The sequence below is a fragment of the Scyliorhinus canicula genome, chromosome 11 (assembly GCF_902713615.1).
Source record: "Scyliorhinus canicula chromosome 11, sScyCan1.1, whole genome shotgun sequence".
NCBI classification, from domain to species: Eukaryota; Metazoa; Chordata; class Chondrichthyes; order Carcharhiniformes; family Scyliorhinidae; genus Scyliorhinus; species Scyliorhinus canicula.
The window spans coordinates 15,176,187-15,203,756 of NC_052156.1; the positions used below are offsets into that span (position 1 = coordinate 15,176,187).

General features: G+C 46.3%; 1 protein-coding gene across 5 annotated transcripts in view; it reads right to left on the reverse strand.

Moving 5' to 3' along the window:
* LOC119973850 (caM kinase-like vesicle-associated protein) overlaps positions 1–27,570 on the reverse strand; it is a 189,947-nt gene that overhangs the window by 156,454 nt on the left and 5,923 nt on the right. For 2 of the 5 annotated variants that reach the window (XM_038812330.1, XM_038812331.1), the window contains exon 2: positions 27,403–27,570. The exons of the other annotated variants lie outside the window; for them this stretch is intronic. The gene's annotated coding sequence lies outside the window, so the exon portion shown is untranslated. The remainder of the gene's footprint in view (positions 1–27,402) is intronic. 5 annotated transcript variants of the gene reach the window in all.

Here is a 27,570-nt window from a genome sequence, read left to right on the forward strand (position 1 = left end):
CTGCATTGGCCCTTGGAAAGAGCATCCTACTTAAGCCCACAGCTCCACCCTATCCCACCCTACCCCACCTCACTTTTATTGGACACTGAGGGCAATTTGGCCTGGCGAACCACCTAACCTGCACATCTTTAGCTGTGGGAGGAAACTGGAGGACTATGGGAGGAAACTGGAGCACTTGGAGGAAACCCAAGCAGAGACGGGGTGAATGTGTCCACACAGACAGTCACCCAAGGCCGGAATTGAACCTGGGACCCTGGAGCTGTGAGGCAGCAGTGCTAACCACTGTGCTAGCATGCTGACCCTGCTTTAGCAGAAAGATTCTGCATACCTTAACCTAGGTTCTTTAATAATGTTATTGAAACAGATATATGTAATACAATCTATATAAACATGTCCTACATTCATCACACATGGAGAAGATCTTAAGTCTTCAAAGCCCCAAATTCTGAAAATAATTCATGAATTAACCAACATCCATCACCATTTCACGGCAGCTAAAAGGATACGTCACTGAATGTTGATTCGGTCAAAGATCATTTTGTTGTACCATTGCTGATAAAATAAAGAACATATACCCCTTTAATGTTTTGATGCACGATATTGTGTCAGCTGGCCACAATGAGGAGAATTAAATTGCATTGATGAAATCAACCTCACTCTTAATTGAATTCAGCAGTCACAAATAAAGTACAGTATTTGAAGAATGAATTATCATTTGTAAATAACCAATTCCACTGTGTTTACATGTTCAGTCTGTGGGTAAGGAAAAGGAACATTCTCCAAGTCACATGGGGCACAATGAAAGACACGCAAACTGACAAATAACAAATTAGATTCATCAGGCAGGATTTTCCCTTCCAGAACTAAGTTCTGTGGCAAAGGCAGAGACTGGGAATGTTTCTCACTGCGGAGGCCAATGGGAATTTGTGCTGTATGACGTGGCCCTAGCCTCTTTCGTTATGCAGTTGGGGGTTACTCGATGTTTTTCGCTGCGGGGTGGGTTGGATGACGCACGCCCCGCTCGACCAAGCGGAGGCGAGGAGGGACGTCCTCTTTCCAGCAGGTGGGAGGAGGAAGAGGCTGAGCAGGAAGACAAACCCTACACGGGAGGCGGTCCACAGGGCAGTCAGTGTCCAGGGCCTCCAGCAGAGCACTGCCCCCAATGCTGGAAAAGGGACAACTGACCACACCAGCGACGCCAGGGTAAGTAAGCCCTCAACTGCTCACACACATCTTAACGAATGGTGAACAGGGATCTCAGTGGGAGTGCGACATGGTGATCATAGAATTTACAGTGCGGAAGGAGGCCATTTGTTTAGCACAGGGCTGTTCAGCACAGGGCTAAATCGCTGGCTTTGAAAGCAGACCAAGGCAAGCCAGCAGCATGGTTCAATTCCCGTACCAGCCTCCCCGAACAGGCGCCGTAATGTGTGAACTAGGGGCTTTTCACAGTAACTTCATTGAAGCCTACTTGTGACAATAAGAGATTCTCATTTCATATCATTTGGCCAATCGAGTCTGCACCGGCTCACGGAAGGAACACTCAAGCCCATGTCTCCACCCTATCCCCATAACCCAGTAACCCCTCTTATCCTTTTTGGACACTAAGGGGCAATTTATCATGGCGAATCCACCTAACCTGCACATCTTTGGACTGTGGGAGGAAACCGGAGCACCCGGAGGAAACCCACTCAGACACGGGGAGAACGTGCAGACTCCGCACAGACAGTGACCCAAGCCAGGAATTGAACCTGGGACCCTGATGCTGTGAAGCAACTGTGCTAACCACTGTGCTACCGTGCTGTCCCAGTGATACCCCGTGATGCTTCATAGCCCATTGCAGTCCATCCACTCTACAGGAGAACAGGCCACTCACCCTTCCACACAGAGAGCTCACATACTGTCTGGGAGGGCATGGGAGAGAGGTGGGAGAAGGTGCTCAGATGTCAAAGGCACCAGCAAGCACTGCAAATCTCCATGTTTCTGTGAGCCTCATCCATGTATCTGCACGGGCTGACCCTGGATGGTGCTGGCCCAGAATACCTCTGGACAACGTGCAGAGCATCAATCACATGGCACAAAATCCATTGCGCTATTCGGATGACTGGAAGTATGAGAAAGAGCCCGTAAACTCAATTGCTTTCAACTCCACCATCGCCCGTTAGCCATAATAGAAATGAGAGAGAGAAGGCAAGAGGGGGTCAGCCGATCTCCCTTTCAGGCTCTGTATAGTTGCAACCAGCCATGGTGTTAGTAACGTTTGAGTTCCAGTCCAACACCGTTTCCACTCCCCCGTCCCCCCACAACCATTGATCCTTCAGGAATCACTTTGGATCTCCCCAACATTGTCCCTCAACCCTCCCCATCGCCTCACATCCCGCCAGGGTAAATGTAGAGTTCCCGTTACTTCCTGAAAATCCAACACTCCCTGTAACGATAGACATGTCTGCCCTCATTCTTCCGACTCCCGGAATCCACATCACTTTCCACATCCCCTCCACCAACCCTCAGCACCCATTTACCCGAGATTGTTGCACCTTCGCCCTCCCAGCCTACCGGCTCCCACTGCCCCCTTTAATTATCACCGTTCTACCACCGGTAACCTCAATATGCCTCCCCTGGAATCCTCAACGATTGCACTGACCTCTTCCTTTGAGCCCCTTTCCCCATGCTCATTCACACCTTTCCACAAGGCCCCATGCCCCTTCACACCTGCACAAACCTCCCCCATTGCTCCTGCCTGCAACCTGACCTCCTGCCCTTCCCATCCACCCGCTGTATATTACCTCACCCTTTCCAAGACCCACGCTGAGCTCCTCTTTGCCACAGCACTCCAACCTCCCCCTGCCCCTCTAGGCCTGCATGCCAACCCCACTACATTTCTCTCCTCCCCATCTCCCGCCTCCTCCCCATCTCCCGCCTCCTCCCCATCTCCCGCCTCCTCCCCATCTCCCGCCACCCCCCACCGCATAGACCCTCGTCACCGAGCAATACCTCCACCTGGAGGAAGTTCCTGACTGAGGGCTGATTCCCGGGAGGAAGTTGCTGACTGAGGGCTGATCCCGGGAGGAAGTTGCTGACTGAGGGCTGATCCCGGGAGGACGTTGCTGACTGAGGGCTGATCCTGGGAGGAAGTTGCTGACTGAGAGCTGATCCCAGGAGGAAGTTGCTGACAGAGCTGATCCCGGGAGGAAGTTGCTGACTGAGAGCTGATCCCGGGAGGACGTTGCTGACCGAGGGCTGATCCCGGGAGGAAGTTGCTGACTGAGGGCTGATCCCGGGAGGAAGTTGCTGACCGAGAGCTGATCCCGGGAGGAAGTTGCTCGCTCAGAGCTGATTCCTGGAGGAAATTATTGACTGAGAACTGGGGGGAGATGGAACTGGAAGGTCCGCGCATCGTTTCTCTGACTAATTGTTCTGGATCCTTCAGTAGTTTATCCTTGTGAATGACTCATGGAGCTTCCTATTTCTCTGTCAGTCTTCCTGTTTCTAGTTTCAATATTGGTTGATGGGATGTGGTCATCGCTGGAGATCAAGCATTCCTAGCTCATCCCGGTTTGTCCCAGATTGTTTTATAAGCACGTTACTGGGTTCTAGAGTCACATGCAGGCCAGATCGGGTAAGGAACAGCAGGTTTTGTCGCCTAACATGTATTTGTGAACTAGCTGGAATTTTACAACAATCGATGATAGTTTCACAGTCGACATTACTGAGGCTAGCTTACCTTTAAATCTCACCAGCTGCTGTGGTGGGATTTGAACACAGAGCTTTGGCTGGGCCTCTGGATTACTAGCCCAGTGAAATTACTGCTACTCCACCATCCCCACCTTCTACTCTCTCAGTTGCCTTGTCTCTCTGTCTGGAATACTCACTCTCTAAGCATCTTTCTCAATGATCCTTTTCCCATCCATCATCCTAACATTCTGTCCCTGCATTCTGTACACCAGCCCCATGTTTAATGATTCTAATCTCGCTGTCAGTTTGACGAAGCCTCTGTGGAGAGTTGTAATGGCTAAAATAACCTATCTCCAGTTTGTACGTTAGTTCTTCCAGGAAAATCTGATTTGTTTCCTATTGTTTTGCTTAAACCTGCATCTTTCAGCAACTGGACTATGAAGTTCAGTGTCAAATCACTATAATCCCTTTAAGCAGCCTTGTTTGTGGATACCTCCCAACTGAGAAATATCTTATAACCCAACAAAATACGGTCGGTAGATACTGGAGTTCTGAAGAAAACAGCAAGTGCTGGAAATGCTCAGCATCTGTGGGGAGGGAAACAGAGGGCCGGATTTTCCTGCCCCTTCCACCGGCGGGATCGTAAAATCTCACCTAGCGGGGTGTAGACTGCAGCCTGAAATTATTGAACTCAGTGTCGAGTCCAGAAGTTTGTAAAGTATCTAATAGATGCTGTTTCTCGAGTTGACATTGGGCTTCAGTTGAACGCTAATGGCAAGATTCTTGGTAGTGTAGATGAACAGAGAGATCTCGGCATCCAGGTACATAAATCCCTGAAAGTTGCCACCCAGGTTAATAGGGCTGTTAAGAAGGCATATGGTGTGCTAGCCTTTATCAGTAGGAGGATTGAGTTTCGGAGCCACGAGGTCATGCTGCAGCTGTACAAAACTCTGGTGCGGGCGCACCTGGAGTACAGCGTGCAGTTCTGGTCACCACATTGTAGGAAGGATGTGGAAGCTTTGGAAAGGGTTCAGAGGAGATTTAATAGGATGTTGCCCGGTATGGAGGGAAGGTCTTACGAGGAAAGGCTCAGGGACTTGAGGTTGTTTTCGTTAGAGAGCAGAAGGCTGAGAGGTGACTTAATAGAGACATATAAGATAGTCAGAGGGTTATATAGGGTGGACAGTGAGAGTCTTTTTCCTCGGATGGTGATGACCAACACGAGGGGACAGAGCTTTAAATTGAGGGGTGGTAGATATAGGACAGATGTCAGAGGCAGTTTTTTTACTCAGAGAGTAGTAGGGGTCTGGAACACCCTGCCTGCAACAGTAGTAGACTCGCCAAATTTAAGGGCATTTAAGTGGTCACTGGATAGACATATGGATGAAAATGGAATAGTGTAGGTCAGATAGGCTTCAGATGGTTTCACAGGTCGGCGCAACATCGAGGGCTGAAGGGCCCGTACTGTGCTGTAATGTTCTATGTTCTATATACATGACCCTGGTGAAACCACATTTGGAGTATTGTGTGCAGTTCTGGTCACCTCATTATAGGAAGGATGTGGAAGCATTGGAAAGGGTGCAAAAGAGATTTACCAGGATGCTGCCTGGTTTGCAGGATAGGTCTTATGGGGAAAGGTTGAGGGAGCTAGGGCTTTTCTCTTTGGAGCGGAGGAGGATGAGAGGCGACTTAATAGAGGTGTATAAGATGATGAAGGGGATCGATAGAGTGGACGTTCAGAGACTATTTCCTCAGGTGGATGTAGCTGTTACAAGGGGGCATAACTATAAGGTTCAGGGTGGGAGATATAGGAGGGATGTCCGAGGTAGGTTCTTTACTCAGAGTGGTTAGGGTGGGGAATGGACTGCCTGCTGTGAAAGTGGAGTCGGACACTTTAGGAACTTTCAAGCGATTTTTGGCTAGGCACATGGAGCACACCAGAATGACGGAGTGGGATAGCTTGATCTTGGTTCCGGACAATGCTCGGCACAACATCGAGGGCCGAAAGGCCTGTTCTGTGCTGTACTGTTCTAACGCTGCGGGCTGTGCGAAACAGTGTGATCTGATTGGAAGTGTGGCGGAGAATTAAAATAAAAGGCAAAATTTATATTCATCAATGGTGTAAAACCCACTTTGATGAAGTTACAAACTAAAACGCTTGCAATAGCAAGATTGATTCTTGATAAAGTGCAGCCAGCATGGGCAATTCTCGATCGTGAGACTACTTTGAATTGTCACACCTTACATCACAGAATGAACTATCCAATTAGTGCCATTACCCCTGTACTTTCCCTTTAACCCTGTAAACATTTACATGTATGAGTACCATTTAGGGATGGCATTAACAATCATAAATACTTTTACAATGAAATATGGTGGTACTCATGGGAGGGATTCTCTGTTGCCTGACGCTGAAATCGGGGTCAGTGCCGGTTTGACGCTGGTTTCTGATTCTCTGCCCCCCCCCCCCCCGGAAATGGCGTCATTGTGACGCACGGCGCGCATAGTCGCAATGCCGTTGGTGCCTCATCGGCCGGCCCTCTCGCGATACTCCGCCTCCGACGGGCCTAGTTCCCGACGGTGCGGGACACGGTGTGGCCACACAAATCGCGAACCCGGCGCGGCGGCTATGGAGTGTACACTCGGCCGGATCCATGCCGCTAGCTGGGAGGGGGGGGGGGTGCTTCTGTGAGGGCTGGGGGGACTGGTGGGGAGTGGTGAGGAGGTGGGCTGTGGGGTCGTGGATGGCGGGTTTGGTTCGCGCACGGCCTGCGCCATGTTGTACGGCGCAACCGCTGCACATCGTCAGCTGTGTGCATGTGCGGCCCGGGACCTGGCCATTCTCGACGCGGTCTGCGGGCGTTTCACATGGCGCCGGTTCTAGCCCCTCACCGGTCCCGGAATCATTGAGGGGTTTGCGTCGATTTTTTTCAAGTGAACCTCCTGTGAATTCTCCGTTCGAGATGGCAATTAGCCTCAGGAACGGAGAATCTCGCCCCATATCTTTCAAGTTATGTTAAGTTGAAAGGTTGGAAAATTGGTCGCCTTCCTGATGAAAAAACATCAATCTCTTTTGCTAATTTGAAACTCTCATGTGCTATGCTACTTTTCCCAGTTTTCATACTTTAACTTTGGAATGTCCTGATTAAACTGACAATATTGACTGTTATACCGATAACCATCTAGACTGGAAATCAACACTGACTATGTTACTCCTGGATTGCAAATGATTGAACTAGGAATAACCCATTGGATCTCAAACTTGATGTTTAGTAGAGATGGGCAAAGTGAGCTTACATTGTAACTCAACACAGTTCAATGGTGGAAAGGCCTCCCAGCTGTTTGTGTACTGGGTAAAATACCTTGATATTAGCTCAATAGACATTGGGGGCAGAATTTAACAGTGGCGGGATTTTACGGTCCCTTTGAAGTCAATAGACTTTTGAATGGCTCTCTGCATCTTCCGGCCCCGACCCACCATGACAGAGCTGTAAAATGCTGCCAAGAATGTTTAACAAGATGGCTGAGCATTTTTTATACATCCTGAGGGATGGAAGGAAACATTATAGGGCAGTGTTTTTCAAAATGTTCAAAGGGCCTGGTTTAGCAGAGGGCTAAAGATCTGGCTTTGAAAGCAGACCAAGGCAGGCCAGCAGCACAGTTCAATTCCCGTACCAGCCTCCCCGAACAGGCGCTGGAATGTGGCGACGAGGGGCTTTACACAGTAACTTCATTTGAAGCCTACTTGTGACAATAAGCGATTTTCATTTCATTTCAAATTCTTTCCCTGGGACTCACTTTTGCCAACTGGCCGAACTTCGGAACAGATGCCGGTCAATCTTCGGGACACGTTCGCTTACCTTTAATGTGACAGGTGAGCCTGCTTTTATCCTCACGACCTCACTCCAATCAGGTCTCGTGTCTTCCAGCCTGCCTACCCAGCATTATTTCATTTCCTGCCTGCACTCTTCCATTGAATATCAGGATTCTGGCCGCCTCCCTCTTCCAGGATCTCCAGCTGCCATTGAGCCAACTACTGCCAACTCACCTCGAACTTTGTTTTTGTCTTGTCTCTATTCCACTCTTTGTTTTTAATTGAGATTTTCGATTGTAAACATAATGGTGTGGAACATGTTTTGGGGCTTGGCCAGAGAGAGAGAGAGAGAGAGAGAGAGAGGTGGAGTTCGCAGAAAGCGTTTGGAACCTGTTACAACAGTTCCATGACAGCTGGGAAGTGAGAAAATGACGTGATTGCTCATCGCTCATTGGCCCTGCTCACATTTCTCAGAAGTCTGCGATCACCGATGTCCTGATTTGCTCTGCGACCCCATGGAATACTTTAACTCTTAAACTGTTGGGTTTTTAAACAGGCCATAACACAAGGCAACAGCAGAAGTCTGGACGGAATAGTTGACAATCTGTTGCGGTTGCTCCTCGCTGGCTGGATTCCTGCCTCCAATGTTTACAATACCTCTCAATTATTCGTAAGATAAAGGCAGGTTTTTTTGTGGGGCGTGTGGGGGTGATAATCGACTGAATTTTTAAAGATACATTTGAACACTACGAACCATTTTAGTGATACATCTTCACAGTGATTCCCGTGTTGAATCAATTTGTCGCTAATGAAAATGAAATGAACTGAAATGAAACGGTTCTCCTAAATATGAAATGAAATGAAATGAAAATCGCTTATTGTCACAAGTAGGCTTCAAATGAAGTTACTGTGAAAAGCCCCTAGTCGCCACATTCCGGCACCTGTTCGGGGAGGCTGAGATGGGACCTCTGAGGTCCTCTCCAAATCACACACAATCCTGACTTGAACATTGATCACTGTTCCCTCCTTGACAAAATCCTGGAATTCCCTATAACAGTCCCATTGGAGTCCTTCACTAACTAGATTGCAGTGATGGTTCAAGAAGAACGCCTACGGACCCCGCCTCAAAGGTGGAGAGAAACTGAGAACTGAGCCACGTGCTTAAAATGGATCTGCTCGTCAATTTCAGCAGAGACCCTCTGCTGATGCTGTATTTGGAGTGTATCTGTGGAAATAGTTTCAGCTTCAGTATCAATCATGGCATATTTCTAATTGGGTCAATGCTGATATCCTGTACTTGTCATGAATACCATCAAGCTACGTGATGGGAGCTCACTAGTTAACAACAGAGGTGAATATTCAATAAATATTGGAGCGCAACTGAAGGGTACAGACCAAATTGCGTGGGGCGAAGCATTAAAGTTTGGAAAAAGCAAATTACGCCGTTCTTGGATGTGACCTAAGCACGGTGCTAACAGGCGAATGTGCCGCAGAGACGGCAATCATTATCAAAACCAGAATAAAGCATGGGACATTTATGGTAGTTACATAGGAACAGTCTGGTCTACTCCATTCCACAAACATCCATGCCACCATGAATAACTAACCACCAGCCTTCGGCATTCCAACCTTTTAGTGGTCTTCCCATTTCCAAATATTCAGATTGTCCTGAAGCCAATATATTTCGTGATGTGCAGCAACTAAAGGTCGGTCAGTTACTAACTCCAGTCAATTTCTCCAATCAGTTCAGATGGGAATGGTGCCTTGACTGACTCTGACCAGTCAGCTGTTCAAACTTCATTCTCCTTTAGTTCCATTGCCCAAAACTCTTCTCAAGACTCGTAAAACTGGAGATATTTCACAAAACATTGTGTGCTCTTCTGCCTTGCCTAATGTCCATGGATGTGGAAGTTCAGTTCGGTGGAGAGCATATCATAGATAGCATAGTATCCCTACAGTGCAGAAGGGCGCCATTCGGCCCATTGAGTCTATACAGAGATACATAGAAGATAGGAGCAGGAGGATGCCTTTTGGCTCTCCGAGCCTGCTACACCATTCATCACGATCATGGCCAATCATCCAACTCAATAACATCATTCTGCTTTCTCCCCAAAGCCTTTGATCCCATTCTCCCCAAGTGCTACATCCAGCCGCCTCTTAAATATATTCAAAGTTTTAGCATCAGCTACTTCCTGTGGTAATGAGCACCCAGAGAAAACCCAGGGAGAAAGTGCAAACTCCACACATGGCCGGGATTGTTCATTTACATTTTCCCCATGTTCCTAGTGGAGGAATAGTCATTTAAACCTGCAGTTAGTTGTCGAAAAGTCAGTTCCTTGTCTACTTCCCCAAATATAGCCACCGCTTAACATTACAAATAACTTAAAAATTATAATGTCATTTATATGGGAATGATAAGAAATAGCAGACTGGCTATGGGGGTGCAGTATGTGTTTATATTAGTATCCGTGGATGCAACCATGCATCATAATAGCCCAGCATTGTCTTGGGGGAAACTTCTGCATTTTGTTATAAATTGGTGTGAAAGCCGGAATTGCTTTGTTATCTGCCGGGCAAATGCTGGTGGAAATAATGCCTGCTCTATGAGAAATGAAGCACAGAGGGATAAGATATTCCGATATTAAGAATACAAAGTCCATCCGTGGCAAAGCAATTTGAGACTGTGCCAGGAATACCTTAGCTACGCGACTCTTCTGACACCCGCCCTCGACCCACCCGCGAGTCGGCATCCGCACTTTGAAAACCCCGTTATGGAGGTACCTGTCAAGAGAAAGAATAGGTATTTTGTGCCATTTGAGTTGTCTACCATTTCTTTGGTGCCTGAACTTCATAGGGCGGCATGGTGGCACAGTGGTTAGCACTGCTGGCTCACAGCTCCAGGGACCTGGATTCAATTCCAGCCCAGGGTGACTGTCTGTGTGGAGTTTTCACTTTCTCCCCGTATCTGCATAAGATTTCCTCCGGGTGCTCCAGTTTCCTCCCACAGTCCAAAGATGTGCAGGTCCGGTGGATTGGCCATACTAAATTGCCTCTTAGTATCCAAAATTGCCCTTAGTGTTGGGTGGGGTTACTGGGTTTGGGGATAGGGCGAGGTGTTAACCTTGGGTAGGGTGCTCTTTCCAGGAGCCGGTGCAGACTCGATGGGCCGAATGGCCTCCTTCTGCACTGTAAATTCTATGAAAAGGTAAGGTTGGGTTACTGGATCGCGGGGATAGGGTTGGAGGCATGGGTTTAAGTAGGGTGCCCTTTCCAAGGGCCGGTGCAGCCTCGATGGGCCGAATGGCCTCCTCCTGCACTGTAAATTCTAGAATTGGCTTTATCTCTCCACGGACACCAACTGACCAGCTGTCCATTTCTGCCAGTGTCAGATTTCCTTTACAACATAAAAAGGTGGCAGAACGGGCGATTATAAAAGTGAACTTCGGATAAAAACAAGCTATTAATCGTGTTAATTGTATCAGTTGAGGTTAAGTTCATAGAGGTGGGGGCATTGGTTGAATGGTTACTTGAGCACGTATAAAGAGATACTTACAGAGTAGAGTAGAATCAGGAGATATATGTTGTGTGCGTTAAAATGATAGAAAGGCACCAATCATTCATAATGGATTGGGCAAACCCATTGTGGATTAATTTAATGATTCAAGGCACATGTGAACAGATATACATGGGTGGAAAGCTTGAAGACACCCGCAGCTGAGCTGTGCGTGTGTGCTCTGCTGAAAGCAAAAGTAAAACTAAAACTGGATCACATGGCACACAAGAGATGTTATAGAAACAGAAAAATTGGTGCAGGAATAGGCCATTCGGCCCTTCGAGCCTGCACCACCGTTCAATACGATCGTGGCTGATCATGCAAATTCAGTATCCCACTCCCGCTTTCTCTCCCTTTCATAGAAGCACGCTGCAATCCCTTTTGTAACAATATGTGCTTGTAATGTTCCATTCTGTGAATAAATATATTCCAATTAAAGACTGGCTCTGCTCTTTTCCCTCACCAACTGACTATCAGGCGTATAACAGGTGGAAGGGGAACTTCGAGATTGGATGTTTGTCAGACGGTACGAGGCACTGGAAGGACCCCTTTGAATAGCATCAGAAGATCCACTTGAATAGGCAGACAGAGTTTTGGTTGAATATTCCATCTGAAAGAAACCATCTGACAGCACGCAGCCCATACTGCACTGTACTGTCAACTTGTAATGTGCGTTCAAGTCTTAGAAAGGGACGTGAGTCATTGCCTCCTCACACAGAAGCTCAAGTGTTAGCACTAAGTAAAGCTGTTAACAGAATGGTTAAGAGAGCTTATATTTCAATTTTAGATCCCATTCAGCTCAAAATCTTGAAGATTAACGCAACAGACTTATTGCTGATCACAATATTATACCACCTGCTGATTTTTATGAAACTTAATAATGACAGCTTGCTGTAATAATTTAAAAAGGGAATAGATCTGTAGTCAATTGTGTTCCCCCGAGATCTGTCACAGATCTCCAAGAAGAATTCATATGCATATTATCATTCTTGTCTTGTTCTGTACCTGACAGTAAGTTAAGTGCTGATATGATGAGTAATAGTAATACACTGCTTCACTAAGAATAGCTACTTACAAAAGGTTATGGAGACAACAGTTTGGTTACAATTAGAAGATAATCAGAGCTGGATTTGCAGAGTTTGTTAATGATATTTTAAAAATCACGATAGACAAAGCATTTCCCCAACTTTTTGCATCCTGTATTAATATTAGCACTCTCGTATCAGCATTGTATGGTTTAGGTGTAAAATTAAACCCCACTAATGTGCCTAGCCTACAAACTCAACAAAACATCCCTTCCGTTTCTTTAATTCCCCGCCTCAGATTTCTATACTTAGTGAGTCAACTTAGTCCTAAATCATAAGCTCCTTTGCACCTTCCATGTTAAAAAGTGCAACAGAATGCCGCATAGAATTCCCCCAGAGAGGAGAACTGAATCTTATCTTCCCAATCCAACTGGACTGAAGGGTGAATTCACACTTTATTCAACCAATTGTGCTACCCAGGTCCTCGCAGGTTATATTAAAATGCTGCTAAGTTGGAACGTTTTTTGTGTAATGGACATACAGGTCCGACCAATAGACGTACGCAAAAGTAATTAAGCGTTAAATGTTTCCTTGAGTCAGAAGATCGAAGGAGGTCAAACCATGAGAGCAGCATTAAAGTGCTCTACCCACATTACTGTTACTCATTAAATATGATTGCAGCAATGAATCAGTTTTGTCTATGACTGTTTGCAATGTGCCAGCCTTTGTATTCTGGAGTCTGATTGTGAATTCAGGCCTCCTTCAGTACAGAATCCAGGTTTATATTCTGGTTCAACACTAAAATAGTGCTGCACTGTTGAAGGTACATTTTTTTTCCCCAGATGATAGGAAAACCAAGGTTCTATCTGCCATCTCAGGCAGAGATAATTCTCAACGACTATTAAGGATGGGCAACAAACCCTGCCCGAGCCAGCGACACCCACGTCCCATGAAAGAATATAAGATCATCCTATTGTACTATGGGAAGAAAAGTAGGGCAGTTCTCCTTGGTTTCATGGCCAACTTTCATCCCTCAACCAAACCAACAAATTTGATCATCAGGTCCCTACCACCAATTTGTTTGTCGGAGCTTGTTGTGTGCAAATTGGCTTTCATAATTTCCTACATTACACCAATGATTACAGTTCACAAAGTACTTAATTAACTGTAAAGCACTTTGGGTTATCCTATACTAGTGCAGGATGCTTAATAAGCGCAAGTTATTTCTTTATGTGGCCTTTTTGATGTCACCCAACACTTACTCATTTGGTAGTTCGGAAGCTGAGTATTGCTGAAAAAAGATACGTTGCCGAAGTTTTCCGTCTTGCACTTGCAGACAGAAAGAACATGTAGACATATTGCACCCGTTTCAGCGATACAAAAGGGGCAATGCCCATTTTCTGGTTCATTATCCAGGGAAATGCAATGACCAATCAGAATCACCATGCCTGGTTTGGATTTAAACAAAGCTTGACAGTTAATTGTCAGTCACCAGTTAACTGGTGTATTTTCCATGGCAACACCTCTACCAATCAGAGTCCACCTGCCAACCAATCAGCACTCTCTTCTCATGTAGTATAAATTGGTGTTTCTTTTACATTTGGTATTCTTGCAAATTGATCTGATGAGTACAAGACAAAAAGCTTCTGCAACATGTCATTATTCAGCAATATTCACTCAACTTTATTGGTTTTGGGTAGGGCTCTAATCCCTTACAAGACTCTGGAATAAACGTAAAGCAGCACTGAAAGAGGTTAAAAGGTCTTGCAAGTCTTCAGCAGATTATAAGGTAATGTAAATCCTGTATAACCAAACCATTTGGATTATTTTTGCTTCTCCCTCTGGCACAGTGTTATTTTACTGTGCTAGTAATCCAGAGGCCTAGACTAAAGGGACATGAACTCAAGTCGCACCATGACAGCTGACAATTTTAATGCAATTAATTGAAATCAGTAATGGGGACCGGATTGTTGTTAAAATCCATTTGGTTCATTAATGTCGTTTAGGGAAGGAAATCTGCCATCCTTTACCCGGTCTAGCCTACATGTGGCTGCAGATCCAATGCAATGTGGGTGGACCGGTGGTTAGCCTTGCTGCCTCACAGCACCAGGGACCCAGGTTCAATTCCAACCTTGGGTGACCGTCTTTGTGGAGTTTGCACTTTCTCCCCATGTTTGTGTGGGTTTCCTCCAGGTGCTCCAATTTCCTCCCACAGTCCAATGATGTGCAGGTTAGGTGGGTTAATCATGGTAGAAAATTGCCCCTTAGGTGTCCAGGGATGTGGAGGTTAGGTGGGGTCACGGGGATAGGGTAGGGGAGGAGTGGGCCTGGCGAGAGTGCTCTTTCAAAGGGTCGGTGTAGACTCGATGGGCTGAAAGGCCTTCTTCTGCACTGTAGGGATTCTATGGTCCTATCATTGATTCTTAACTGCCCCCTGAAAGAGCCTGTTCAGAGGGAAAAAACAGGAAAAACTGGTAAGTAAGGATACTGGTATTACAATCCCAAACAGTGGCTAGGATACTGGACCAAAACCGCAATATTTTAGTTTATTTTAAGACTGTGCGGAAAGAATGATTCACTCCAGGAATGATTGAATGAAAAAAACAACACCTTTATTATAAATACAATATTAAACTTTTAACTTCACACCTGAAAAAGAACAGTTTAGCACAACTGTACAATTTCCGATTAGACAACAAGAAAATAAACATACAGCACTCAATCCAATTCAAAATTAACATGGCACAGCATAGTACTTGCGCTACAGAACAGATTCTGGCTCTTGTTTGAATCCCTTCAGACTCTGGCTGAATATCTTCAAATAGCTGCTTCAACTGGTTGTTTCAGCCTTTTCCTTGTCTTCAGACAATAATGCTCGGCTTTTAAAATATTATTACTCTTATCCTATCGGGAAAGAAAACTCCCTTTATTGGTGGTCTAAAAAAACACAATGGTTGCCAGAGAAGACTTCACTTCCAAAAGCCCTTTCCCCAAAGTCATGTCCCTCTCCGCAGCTTTCTCCACAATTGTCCTCCTTCACAGCTTCTCAAAATGTCTCTACGCATTCATTGGCTCTTCCCGGCCATGATGTCACCTCCCCAAGAGAAAAAAAACAAATTTTCTCAGAAGCAAAGCACTTAAACTCCCCAGGAACTTCACCAGGCATTAACCCAGACTGAAAAACACATTCCTTGGTCAATTTCACACGCTGGCTGCCAAAACTACTCAAGCCCTGCAGAACAGAACTCTCCTTTTTAAAGAACACGACCATTGCAATAAAGTAAATTCTAACCCCAGGCTTTTAATGCTTAAAACAACCCAATACATTTTTAATCCAATTTTACTAGCATCTTCTAACCGCCACACTAGTCCAAACTGCTTTTTTTCCCTGTTGGGTAGAAAACCACTCATTGTATTCAGGAAGGCCGCTTACCACTGGCTTTTCAAAGGCCATAAACGCTGACTCTGCCGGTGATGTTTACATCCCGTGACTGAATAAAAGAGAAAGGTGTTACATTGACAGTACTAGGTGAAACATGCTAAATGATTTACTTGTCAGTGCAGTTATTCCGGACCTATTTATCACTGACAAGTTATTCCTCTTGCAGATACACTGGAGATGAAGGAAGAACTACCCAAGTTCCTTCGGGTAAAAAAAAATTGAAACTGAAGTCTTCCAGACAATGTAGGTTCAGGTCAGAAGTTTACATTCACTGAGTAATTCACTGAAAGTTGTTGAGTTCGTAGTTCATAACTGGATTATTAATGCTTGCTCCAAGCCTTCATTCAGAAAGTTACAGCTTGGGATTTTGCATGGGGAGTAATTTGAGACATGGCACTCGAGAAGTGGGACATGTTTTGGGAAGAAAAAGGTAACTTGTGATCCAAAGGACTGAAGTTGATGCTCCCCCCACAGGCAGGTTTGTTGGCGAGGGGGCCCCCCCTTAAATCCAGTGGGTGGCCTGCCTGCCACCTACCTGCCTGCCCCTGCCCTCACCATTTTACCCGCATCAGGGGTGGGGTTGGGCAGCCCACCTGCCACTGGGCAAATTGAGGCCCTCAAGTGGGAATTAGGCGATTAAACCAGCCTTGGTAGAAGCTTGCAACAAGCGGCCTGCTCAGCAGGTTTTCTTGTGCAGAGGTTGGCGTGGTGGTGGAAGGGGGGGGGGGTGCTAAATGGCTCCCAGTGCCCATAAATGGGCACTTCCAAGGTGAGATTTCCCTCCCTCTATGGTTTCTCAAGCCCTGCTCCCCGCTGCCCCTGGCTGACCTCCGAACACTTAGGAAGGTTCCAACCCATCACCACACACTACCTCATCAGGCGAGTGCAGTACTGCCAGTGACTACTGCTCCCATGGGCGCTAGTAGTACCATCAGACCACAAGACATAAGAGCAGAATTAGGCCACTTGGCCCATCGAGTCTGCTCCGCCATTCAATCATGGCCGATATTTTCTCATCCCCATTCTCCTGCCTTCTCCCCGTAACTCCTGATCCCCTTATTAATCAAGAACCTAACTATCTCTGTCTTAAAGACACTCAGTGAATTGGCCTCCACAGCCTTCTGTGGCAAAGAGTTCCACAGATTCACCACCCTCTGGCTGAAGAAATTCCTCCTCATCTCTGTTTTAAAGGTTTGTCCCTTCAGTCTTGAGATTGTGCCCTCTGCTTCTAGTTTTTCCTACAAGTGGAAACATCCTTTCCACATCCACTCTATCTAGGCCTTGCAGTATCTTGTACGTTTCAATAAGATCCCCTCTCATCCTTCTAAACTCCAACGAGTACAGACCCAGAGCCCCCAACCATTCCTCATACGACAAGTTCTTCATTCCAGGGATCATTCTTGTGTACTGCCTCTGGACCCTTTCCAAGGCCAGCACATCCTTCCTTAGATACAGGGCTCAAAACTGCTCACAATACTCCAAATGGGGTCTGACCAGAGCCTTATACACCCTCGGAAGTATATCCCTGGTCTTGTATTCTAGCCCTCTTGACATGAATGCTAACATTGCATTTGCCTTCTTAACTGCCCACTGAACCTTAAGAGAACCGTGAACAAGGACTCCCAAGTCCCTTTGTGCTTCTGCTTTCTGGAGTATTTCCCCAGGAATCCAGGAGTGAGCTAGTGGCCTCAAACAGGCTGACAGCTCTCTGAGGTGGGCCTTCCTGATCCTGAGGGTACAAATAAAGCCTTCAACCACTTAAAGGCAATAAATGACTGAGGGGCAGCTCATTCTTTACGTCGGTGGGTTCTCCCGTGACCTCCCAAAGTCCTCCACCACGAGGCTTTCTTCATGTAATTCTGTCACAGGCTGATTGACAGACGTTTACTGCTGCGGTTAATCAACAACACAATCATTGTTGCATCACGCGGCTACCATGAAGCAAGATGGCGGAAGGCGAAATAGATGGATCTTGGGACATTTTTATCAAGCATATTCTTGATAATATAGGAATATAGATTTTATGATTCTATATTCCTCTGTCCTTGATGAGGACAAGCTCGAAGACTGTCGTGGATCAGTTTAAGTATAGCTTGCTGCCCGGAGAAGCAAGATTCTCAAGCATGAAGTTATACTGCAAGTTGAAACATTGGATTACATCACCACATAAGCACCTGAGTTCCGGACTGCAATGCTCTTTTCAAATTTGCTTTCAATCAGCTATAGTGCACAGCACCAGTTTAGCTGTGCATTTACTGAAGTCCATTTACTTCTCTTTACAATCTCAACAGGCACTCCAGGATATTTGTGAAAATATTACAATTCTCTGTAAAGAATACTTCTAATAAAGATCTCCAATTCCTGACAGGTGGTTCTGCATGTTGTGTTCTGCTGCTTCGGATAACACAGGCTGCTACTTGATGCAGTCTTAACTAAAGGATGCTCCAGACTCTGAAATGAGTTCAACGTGTTTACTGAACTATTAACACAGTTCTCGAATGAGTTTGACACTCTGCTAATCTAACTGTAGTAACTCAGTCTAACTGTACCAGTTTGCTCTAAGCCAAGTTCTGGGGTGTGATGCTGCTGATCAACCCTGTCTAACTCTCTGGATGTCTGGCTGTGGAAAGAGGCAGGGTGCGAGTGCCTCATCCCTTTCATAGTGTTTATGTCATGCCCCCTTGTGGTGATGCCACCTCTGAGTGTCCTGACTGCCCATTGGTTGTGTCCTATTCTGAGTGTTCATTGGTTGCATGTTTACATATCATAACATCTCCCCTTTTTTTGTAGATGTATGTACATGTGTCTGTCTAATGTGACTGACTGAGGAATACAGAACATAACAAACAAAACAAATGCTCATAAGTCCAGCCTCTGATGCTTGCGCCTGATCATTGTCGCCCGCCGGAGAGGAAGACGGTGTCTTGGCAGGCGAGTGGGAGGCACGACTGGTGGCCTCGTGGATCGAGGTGTCTGGAGGTGGCAATTTCGACATGTGGAAATGGAGTGGAAAGTGGTTGTGGGCAAGCAACTTTTCACAGTGCCCTTCGATTCCTTCGCACAATGGAGCCATCAGCCATACGTATGACATAGGATCTGGGCGCAGCCTATTGAACAACGACAGCCAGAGCAGACCACCCACCATCCGGTATCTTGTTCCGGACCATGTCTGCCGGGGATAGCACATCCAGATCGGTGGCATCTGCGTCATAGCCCTGCTTCTGGCTGTTGCGAAGCTGCTGCATCTTCTGCAGCACCGGGAGGTGATCAAGGTTGGGCAGGTGTATGGCTGGAAGCATCGCCCGCAGGTCCCTGTTCATCAACAGTTGAGCTGGCGACATGCCAGTGCATCCGGTACGCAAGTAGTGCAAGGCGTGTGTCAGAAGTGGAGACCGAGGCCTTGCGGATGAGCTGCTTAACAATGTGCACTCCTTTTTCGACTTTGCCATTGGACTGCGGATAGTGGGGACTGACGAGGTGACATGCCTGAATTTGTAGCTCTTGGCAAACATGGACCATTCTCGACTGTGGAAGCACGGGCCTTGTCGCTCATGACGGTGTTTGGAATGCCATGCCGTGAGAATGTCTCGTTACACGCTTTGATGGCGGTCCGTGAGGTGAGGTCTGGCAGCCTCAGCACGTCAGGATAGTTTGAAAAGTAATCGATGATTAAGATATAGTCGCAACCATTCGAGAGGGATAGGTCAATGCCAACCTTGGACCACGGAGAGGTCTCTCGGTCATGTGGTTGGAATATCTCCTTGCTCTGCGCTGGTTGGAACCTCCGACAGGTTTTGCAGTTCAGGATCATGTCCGTGATGTCCTGGTTGATGCCGGGCCAGTAGACAGCTTGCTGGGCCCCGTGTCTGCACTTTTCTATGCCCAGGTGTCCCTCATGAATCTGCCGCAGCGCCATGCTCTGGAGACGTAGCGGGATGACTATCCTGTCCAGCTTGAGCAGGATGCCGTCGATCGCATCAGGTTGTCCTTGACATTGTAGAATTGAGGGCATTGCCCTTTCTGCCAGCCATTGCTGAGGTTGTGGATGACTCGCTGCAACAGGGGGTCTTTGGCCATCTTGTCTCGGATGAGAACGATCTTCTCATCTGTTGCCGGGAGAGTGCTTGCACACAGTTGTACCTGCAATTCAATGTGCTGGATGATCTCCAGTGGTTCACTGGGTGAGTTGACAGAGCCGGACAATGCATCGGCGATGATGAGCTCCGTGCCAGGTGTGTACACCAAATTGAAATCATACCTCCGGAGTTTGAGCAGAATTGTCTGCAAACGAGGCGTCATGTCGTTCAGGTCCTTTTGGATGATGTGGACCAGAGGCCTATGATCCGTCTCAACAGTAAATATTGGCAAGCCGTAGACATTATGAAATTTGAGGATGCCAGTGAGAAGACCTAAACAATCCTCCACAATCTGCACATATCTGGTCTCAGTGGGTATCATTGCCCGTGACGCGTATGCTACTGGTACCCAGGATGACGTGTCGTCTCTTTGAAGCAACACCGCCCCAATGCTATCCTGACTCGCATCTGTGGATATCTTGGTCTCTCGGTCTGGGTCAAAGAATGCAAGGACGGTTGCAGTGGTGAGCTTGGCTTTCAGCTCCAGCCACTCTGTTCGGTGCTCTGCCTTCCACTCAAAGAGGTGGTTGATTTATTCACCAGGTTGCGCAGGACCATAGTGTGTATGGCCAAATTCGGGATGAACTTGCCAAGGAAATTGACCATTCCCAGGAAGTCAGTACTGTATTCTTGTCCTCGGGGACTTTCATTGCCTTGATGGCTTTAATTTTGTCTGTGTCCGGGCGCACACCGTGTCGTGAAATCTGATCGCCCAGGAACTTCAGCGTGGATGTCCCAAAACAGCACTTGGACCTGTTCAGCTTGAGGTCATGTTCATGTATGCGTCGGAATACTTTCTTGAGTCGCGACACATGTTCCTCTGGGGTTGTGGACCAGATTATGATATTGTCAACGTAGACACGAACCCCTTCTATTCCCTCCATCATCTGTTCCATGATGCGATGGAAAATCTCTGATGCCGAGATGATGCCAAATGGCATTCGGTTGTAGCAGAATCTGCCAAAAGGCGTGTTGAAGGTGCAGAGCCTTCTGCTGGATTCTTCAAGTTGAATTTGCCAAAATCAATGGGATATGTCCAATTTTGTGAAGAAGCGTGCGTGTGCCATCTCACTCGTGATTTCTTCCCTCTTCGGGATGGGGTAATGTTCCCGCATAATATTTTTGTTTAGATCCTTGGGGTCAATGCAGATGCGTAGGTCCCCCGAAGGCTTCTTTACGCTACCATCGAGCTGACCCAGTCGGTTGGTTCAGTGACCTTGGAGATTATGCCTTTTTGTTGTAGACTCGTGAGCTCTGACTTCAGGTGCTCTCTCCGTGGAGCAGGGACTCGTCGTGGTGCGTGGGCCACTGGCTTGGCATCAGGCCGCAGTAGAATCTTGTACTCGTACGGCAGCGTGCCCACCCCGCTAAATACATCTGGGTACTAGGTTAAGATGTCGTCGATGCTGGCCTGAAGATCCGAATGGGTCGGCGTCGTGGTGTAGACCCTTTGAATGAGGTTTAGTTGCTTGCAGGCGTGTGCACCTAGCAGGGAGGCCCTGTCTGGTTTAACAATCTCAAAGCAGAAGCTTGCTTGTGTGTGTTGGCTGGACACCTGCAGATGGCAGGACCCCAGTGCCTTGATTGCTTTTCTATTGTAGTCCAGGAGTTTGCAGGCAGCTGGAAGGATTGTGGGGCTTCTTGATTCTCTTGAAGTCCACCTGGGAGTGCTGGCTCCTGACTGGTGGTGCAGATCTGCACAGGGCTGCATAGTGGTTTGGTTTCCCACAGTTTAAACAGCATTTGCCTCTTGCAGGGCAGTTTTTTTATTAAATGGGCAGTGCCACAGTTAGCACACATCATGACGTCGGCGTCATGACGCTCAGTGCATCGTTGCATATGCGCGATGCGGTTCTCGGACGTCTGCACCTGCGCAGTGCGGTTTTCGGCCGTTTCATGTTCCCGATCGCACTGCGCATGCGTCAGGCCCCGGGAAGAGCACACAAAATGGCCGTTTTAATCAATGTGGAGGCGCTACATCCGGGAGATGGCCTGAACACTCTCCATCTCGTAGGAGGCTTGTTTTTCACTTTCTGCCCTTTTGTACTGTGAATAGCGATGTTTAGAGTGCTCATGCACAGTGCACGTTTCAATCGCGACTGGCAGGGTCATGCGCTTGATTTTCAACAATTGCTCTCGCAGAGGATCAGAGTGGACTCCAAAAATTATTTGGTCTCTGATCACGGAGTCAGTGATATTACCGAAGTTGCAGGATTGCGCTAGCAGTCGGAGGTTAGTTAGATAGGAGGTGAAGGATTCGGCTTTCCTTTTATCCTCTGCTTGAAGATGTAGCGCTCGAAGATTTCGTTGGTGTCCACCTCGCAGTGGCTGTCGAATTTCTCCAGGATGGTTTGGTACTTTGTTTTGTCCTGCCCTTCGGAAAAGTCAAAGGAGTTGAAAATCTCTATCGCATGGTCACCCGCAGTGGTGAGTAGAAGAGCTATCTTCCGTGCATCTGTCGCGCCATTGAGGTCGGATGCTTCCACGTATAGTTGCAATTTCTGCTTGAATGATCGCCAGTTGGGACGAAGATTGCTGGTGGTCCTGACCTGATGAGGAGCCTGAATCTTGTCCATTGTGCCTGTATTCAGTAGCTGGTTGTCACGGATTTTGCTGACTTGAACTAAATAGATTGAACAGTCACTCCTGGTATCATGTTGTGTTCTGCTGCTTCGGATAACACAGGCTGCTACTTGAAAATGAAATGAAAATGAAATCGCTTATTGTCACGAGTAGGCTTCGATGAAGTTACTGTGAAAAGCCTTGCTAAGGCTTAACTTGATGCAGTCCTAACTAAAGGATGGTCCAGACTCTGAAATAAGTTCAACGTGTTTATTGAACTATTAACACAGTTCTCAAATGAGTTCGACTCTCTGCTAATCTAACTGTAGTAACTCAGTCTAACTGTACCAGCTTGCTCTAAGCCACGTTCTGGGGTGTGATGCTGCTGATCGACCCTGTCTAACTCTCTAGATGTCTGTCTGTGGAAAGAGGCAGTGTGTGAGTGCCTCATCCCTTTCATAGTGTTTATGTCATGCCCCCTTGTGGTGATGCCACCTCTGAGTGTCCTGACTGCCCATTGGTTGTGTCTTATTCTGAGTGTTCATTGGTTGCATGTTTGTATATCATGACACTGCAGACGTCTTGCATGTTCCGCCCATCGTTGCCTCCTCAACTAACAAAAGCAGAAGATTAATTCTCACAAAACTCACGGTTGCTTTGAGAATCACGCTGTTTGATATGGCATTGACAATTGTGAAAGCCCGCACAACATCAACGTTCAAGAGGAAGCTCAAACTCTTGAGTATTTTATAATTATTGAGCAAACAGTCAATAACACAATAAAGGAGAAATCCAGTTCATTACACTGATGGCCTAATTAAGCCAATTATTTTCAGCGTGCATCCTCTCATAATGCCCATTAATAGTTGCTGGATACAGAATGACGAAGCGATCTTGGAGGGGCTGAGGGTTTACTCTAAACAAGATCTGTGCACACAAGTTTAAATCTTCTTTGCATTTTTAGTTTGAGTGTCAGAATTTCACAGTCTGACCCATGGTGTATTAAGCTGTAAAAGAGGTACTTAGATAATAAAATGCAAAGTGCTCTCCGTATACGGCAGATATGATTCAGACTGTCGTAAGCCAGCTGGGTTTGACATGGCACCAGATAGATTGGTGCATTTTTGTTCTCAAACAAGGAGTTAGGAACAGGAACGGCAGTATATGCAGAATCAGTATTGACTGTCGTTATTGAAACAAATGATTAGGCTCAGATTCTGTTTCGGCACTGTACATGTAACAACCTGAATATTAAAACATTTCACTGAAATTTCGCTCAGTTTCACAAAGGAACAGAGAAATAAGACATCATCATTTTGGTACATTTTCTTCCTTCATTCTATAGAAAGCAGGGAATGTCGTACTTTGAGAGATTTTCACATAAATGAAAGAAAGATGTTTTGCAGCATTATGCTCAGCACCAGTTTAAATGTGCATTTACTGAAGCTCGTTTACTCCTCTGCCCCACTTTATTATCTCAACAGGCATTCCAGGATATTTGTAAAAACAAGATTACAACTTTCAAAGAACATGCCTGACAGAATCTCTGATTCCACCTCATAATATTGCACCTCACAGATAATTCTGCAAGACTAGTATTAATAATAATAATGATCTTTATTAGTGTCACAAGTAGGCTAACATTAACACTGCAATGAAGTTGCTGTGAAAATCCCCTAGTCGCCACTCTCCTGTGCCTGTTTGGGTACACGGGGAGAGTTCAGAATGTTCAATTCACCTAACAAACACGTCTTTCGGGACTTGTGGGAGGAAACTGGAGCACCCGGAGGAAACCCATGCAGACTCCACACAGACAGTGACCCAAGCAGGAATCGAACCTGGGTCCCTGGTGCTGCGACCCAACAGTGTGAACCACTGTGCTGCCCCTCTTACATGTTCTGATCGTGACTGTCCGTGGAATCCGTACCGTGCAGAAGGAGGCCATTCAGCCCATCAAGTCTGCACCGACCCTCTGAAAGAGCACCCTATCTAGGCCCACTCCCTCGCCCTATCCCTGTAACCCCACCTAACACACACATCTTTGAACACGAAGGAGCAATTTAGCATGGCCAATTCATCTAACCTGCATATCTTTGGATTGTGGGAGGAAACCCACGCTGACACTGGTGAAAGGGCAAACTCCACCCAGACAGTTACCCAAGGCAGGAATTGAACCTGGAGCCACAACGCTGTGAGGTAGCAGTGCTGACCATTATGCTGTCCCCTCAACTAACAGCAGATTCACTTTCACACATCGCACTGCTGTTTTGGGAATGGATCTATTTGATAAATTGCTGCTACATTACCTTGAATAACAACAATCACTGTACAAGGCTCCTTATATGCAAAGTGATTTGAGTTGATTCTGATATGTGATAAGGCAAAATGTAAAAACAAGTCTCACTTGAGAGATCCAATGCCCACAAGCAAACAGTGTTGGCGTCTCGGGTAGGAGTTAAAGATTTCTCTCCTTTTTTCTCGGCTCCCATTGGACAGTGCTTTTTGAAAGTGGCTATTCTACATGTGCGAACATAGGAAGTGAGTGTTGGGAAGGTATTCTACAACAGAAGCCGTCACCGTTGAGCCCAATGATGTCTCCTCATGATACCCTCAGACGAGCATGGCTTCCAACCGGACAGCGATTAAGAGCGGGAGCCCTGCTTCACAGCCCCTCCTTTCCCAGAGAGCATTGAGGCCAAATGTCAACATCCATTATGGCTGCCCTGGCTGAGAATGGTTAAATAAGGCCCAACTTCTGGATGAAACGTTGGTCTTCTTGTTCTGGAAAGAGTCTGACTCTTACGTCAAACCTTCCATGTCCTCTCAACAACTAAGAAAACCCTTGAGGTTGCCATGGAGACAATATGACTCTGTAAGGGGTTTATCTCAATAGTTAGATTCTGGAATGCAGCAAAGGGCTGGGAGTGCAGCTCAACATTTTTGATTTAATCTGTTTAGAAGTGAAATCCTTTAAAATAGCAAATTAATGCATTATATAAAAAAGGAAATAGATTTTAAAAGATTTGCACTCATGTGGAAACTTGTCTACGTATTTCAATTTTCGCACACAATGAATTAATTTGAAAATTAGTGACAGTTGTTATATAAGCAAATCTGGAAGCCATTTTGTGCAGGGTATCGGCATTCTCTACTATTTATATTGTGTCGCTTTCCTTAAGCCAAATTTTGTGTAAAATTTTATTTGACAAAGACCCCTCACAACGCAATTTCAAGGAAGAATCCCAAAAGAACAGCCTGACATACAAAATGGATATATATATATTATGTTATCTTAAAGAAAGCATTAATTTTGTTCTCATCATGTGCAGAGTGTCAAGCTAGTGAATGGATCGTCAAATAAAAGCTGCCAGTGTTAGTCAACGGATTGCTTCTGCACTCAGCTTCTAACACTTGGTGCGTCATCTCAAAAGGAATAAAGCCTCCTCTAACCGTGTTGACAGCATACTTCAACACTGATGTTCGAAACGTTCAATAAGTACAATTGGAATAAACAGTCATGAAACTACTGCTGGTCATGAAATCCATCGGATCACAAATGTCCCTCAGGGCAGGAAGCTGGTGTCCTCATCTGATCTGACTACATATGGCTCCAGACACACAGTGATTTGGTTGACTTCCAATTCCCCTTTGAAGTTGCCTGGAAAACTATGCAACTGTACCAAACTGCTATGAAAACTTTGCGGAAGAATAGAACAGGATGGACCATTCAGATTCGATCCGCCCTAGTCAACCTGCTGTAGATAATCCATGCGGGAGAGCATTAGTGGGACCACCACACTGTCCTTGTGGAGGCAAAACTGTGTTTTCAAGCGGAGGGCACCCTCCATCTTTTATATGGCACTAGCTGTGCTCAATGGGATAGATTAAAGAGACCTGGCAGCTCAAAACTGAACCTCCGTGAGGCACTGTGGGCCATCAGCAGCAGAATTGTATTCCACCATAATCTGTAACTTGAAGTAACCGCATTTCCCTCACTTCACCATTCTAACATTATTTTTTAAAAACTTGTAATATAAATTTAGAGTACCCAATTCATTTTTTCCAATTAAGGGGCAATTTAGCGTGGCCAATCCACCTACTCTGCACATCTTTGGGTTGTGGGGGCGAAACCCACGCAGACACGGAGAGAATGTGCAAACTCCACACGGACAGTGACCCGGAGCCGGGATCGAACCCGGGACCTCGGCGCCGTGAGGCGCCAATGCTAACCACTGCACCACCATTCTGCCCCACCGTTATAATATAATAATCTTTATTGTCACAAGTAGGCTTACATTAACACTGCAATGAAGTTACTGTGAAAATCCCCTAGTTGCCACATTCCGGCACCTGTTCGGGTACATGGAAGGAGAATTCGAAATATACAAATTACCTAACAGCACGTTTTCCGGGACTTGGGGGAGGAAACCAACGCACCCGGGGGAAACACACGCAGACACGGGCAGAGCGTGCAGGCTCCGCACAGACAGTGACCCAAGCCTGCAATCGAACCTGGGTCCCTGGTGCTGTGAAGCAACAGTGCTAACTACGTTACCATCAAGCCGGAGGAGGAGACCTAGTTCAATGAGCAGCGTAAGGCAGCAGAAACAGAAACAGGTATTCCTAATAATGAGGTTCCAACCTGGTGAAGCTACAGCACAGGACTACATAAGTGCTAAACAATGGAAATGGTATGCAATAGAGCTAAGCAATCCCAGAACCAACAGATCAGATCAAAGATCTTCAGTTTTGCCACATTCTCTCATAAATTAACTGGGGAAAGGGGCTCTAAAATACCCCCAACCCCAAAGATGGGAGAGCCCAGCACACCAATGGAAAAGTCAAAGTTGCAGCATTTATAACCACCTTGTGCCAGAAGGAGCCCAGTGGATGATCCATCTCAGTCTCCTCCTGAGGTCCCCATAAACACAGACACCAATGTTCACACAATTTGATTCACTTCATGCGATAAAGAAATGGCTTAAGGCACTTCACACAGTAAAGGTTATGGGCCAACAACAATCCCCAGCTGTACGAATAGCTACTTTGCTCCAGAGTTTCGCTGCACCTTGAGTCAATCTGTTTCAACACAACTAGAACACTGTCATCGACATTACAATGATGAAAATTGCCCCAGATATATCCTCACCACAAAAAGCTGCACATCTCACAAAGTGATGGAAAATGTTACCCACCGTGTTTAACCACCAGTAGCTTGCTCACTGATGCTGAGTTTGGGTTGTGCCAGGGCCATTCAACTCAACACCATGTTGCAGTCTATGTCCAACCACATCGAGGTGATGTAAGAGTGATTGTCCTTGACATCAAGGCAGCGTTTTGATTGAGTGTGGCATAAAGGAGTC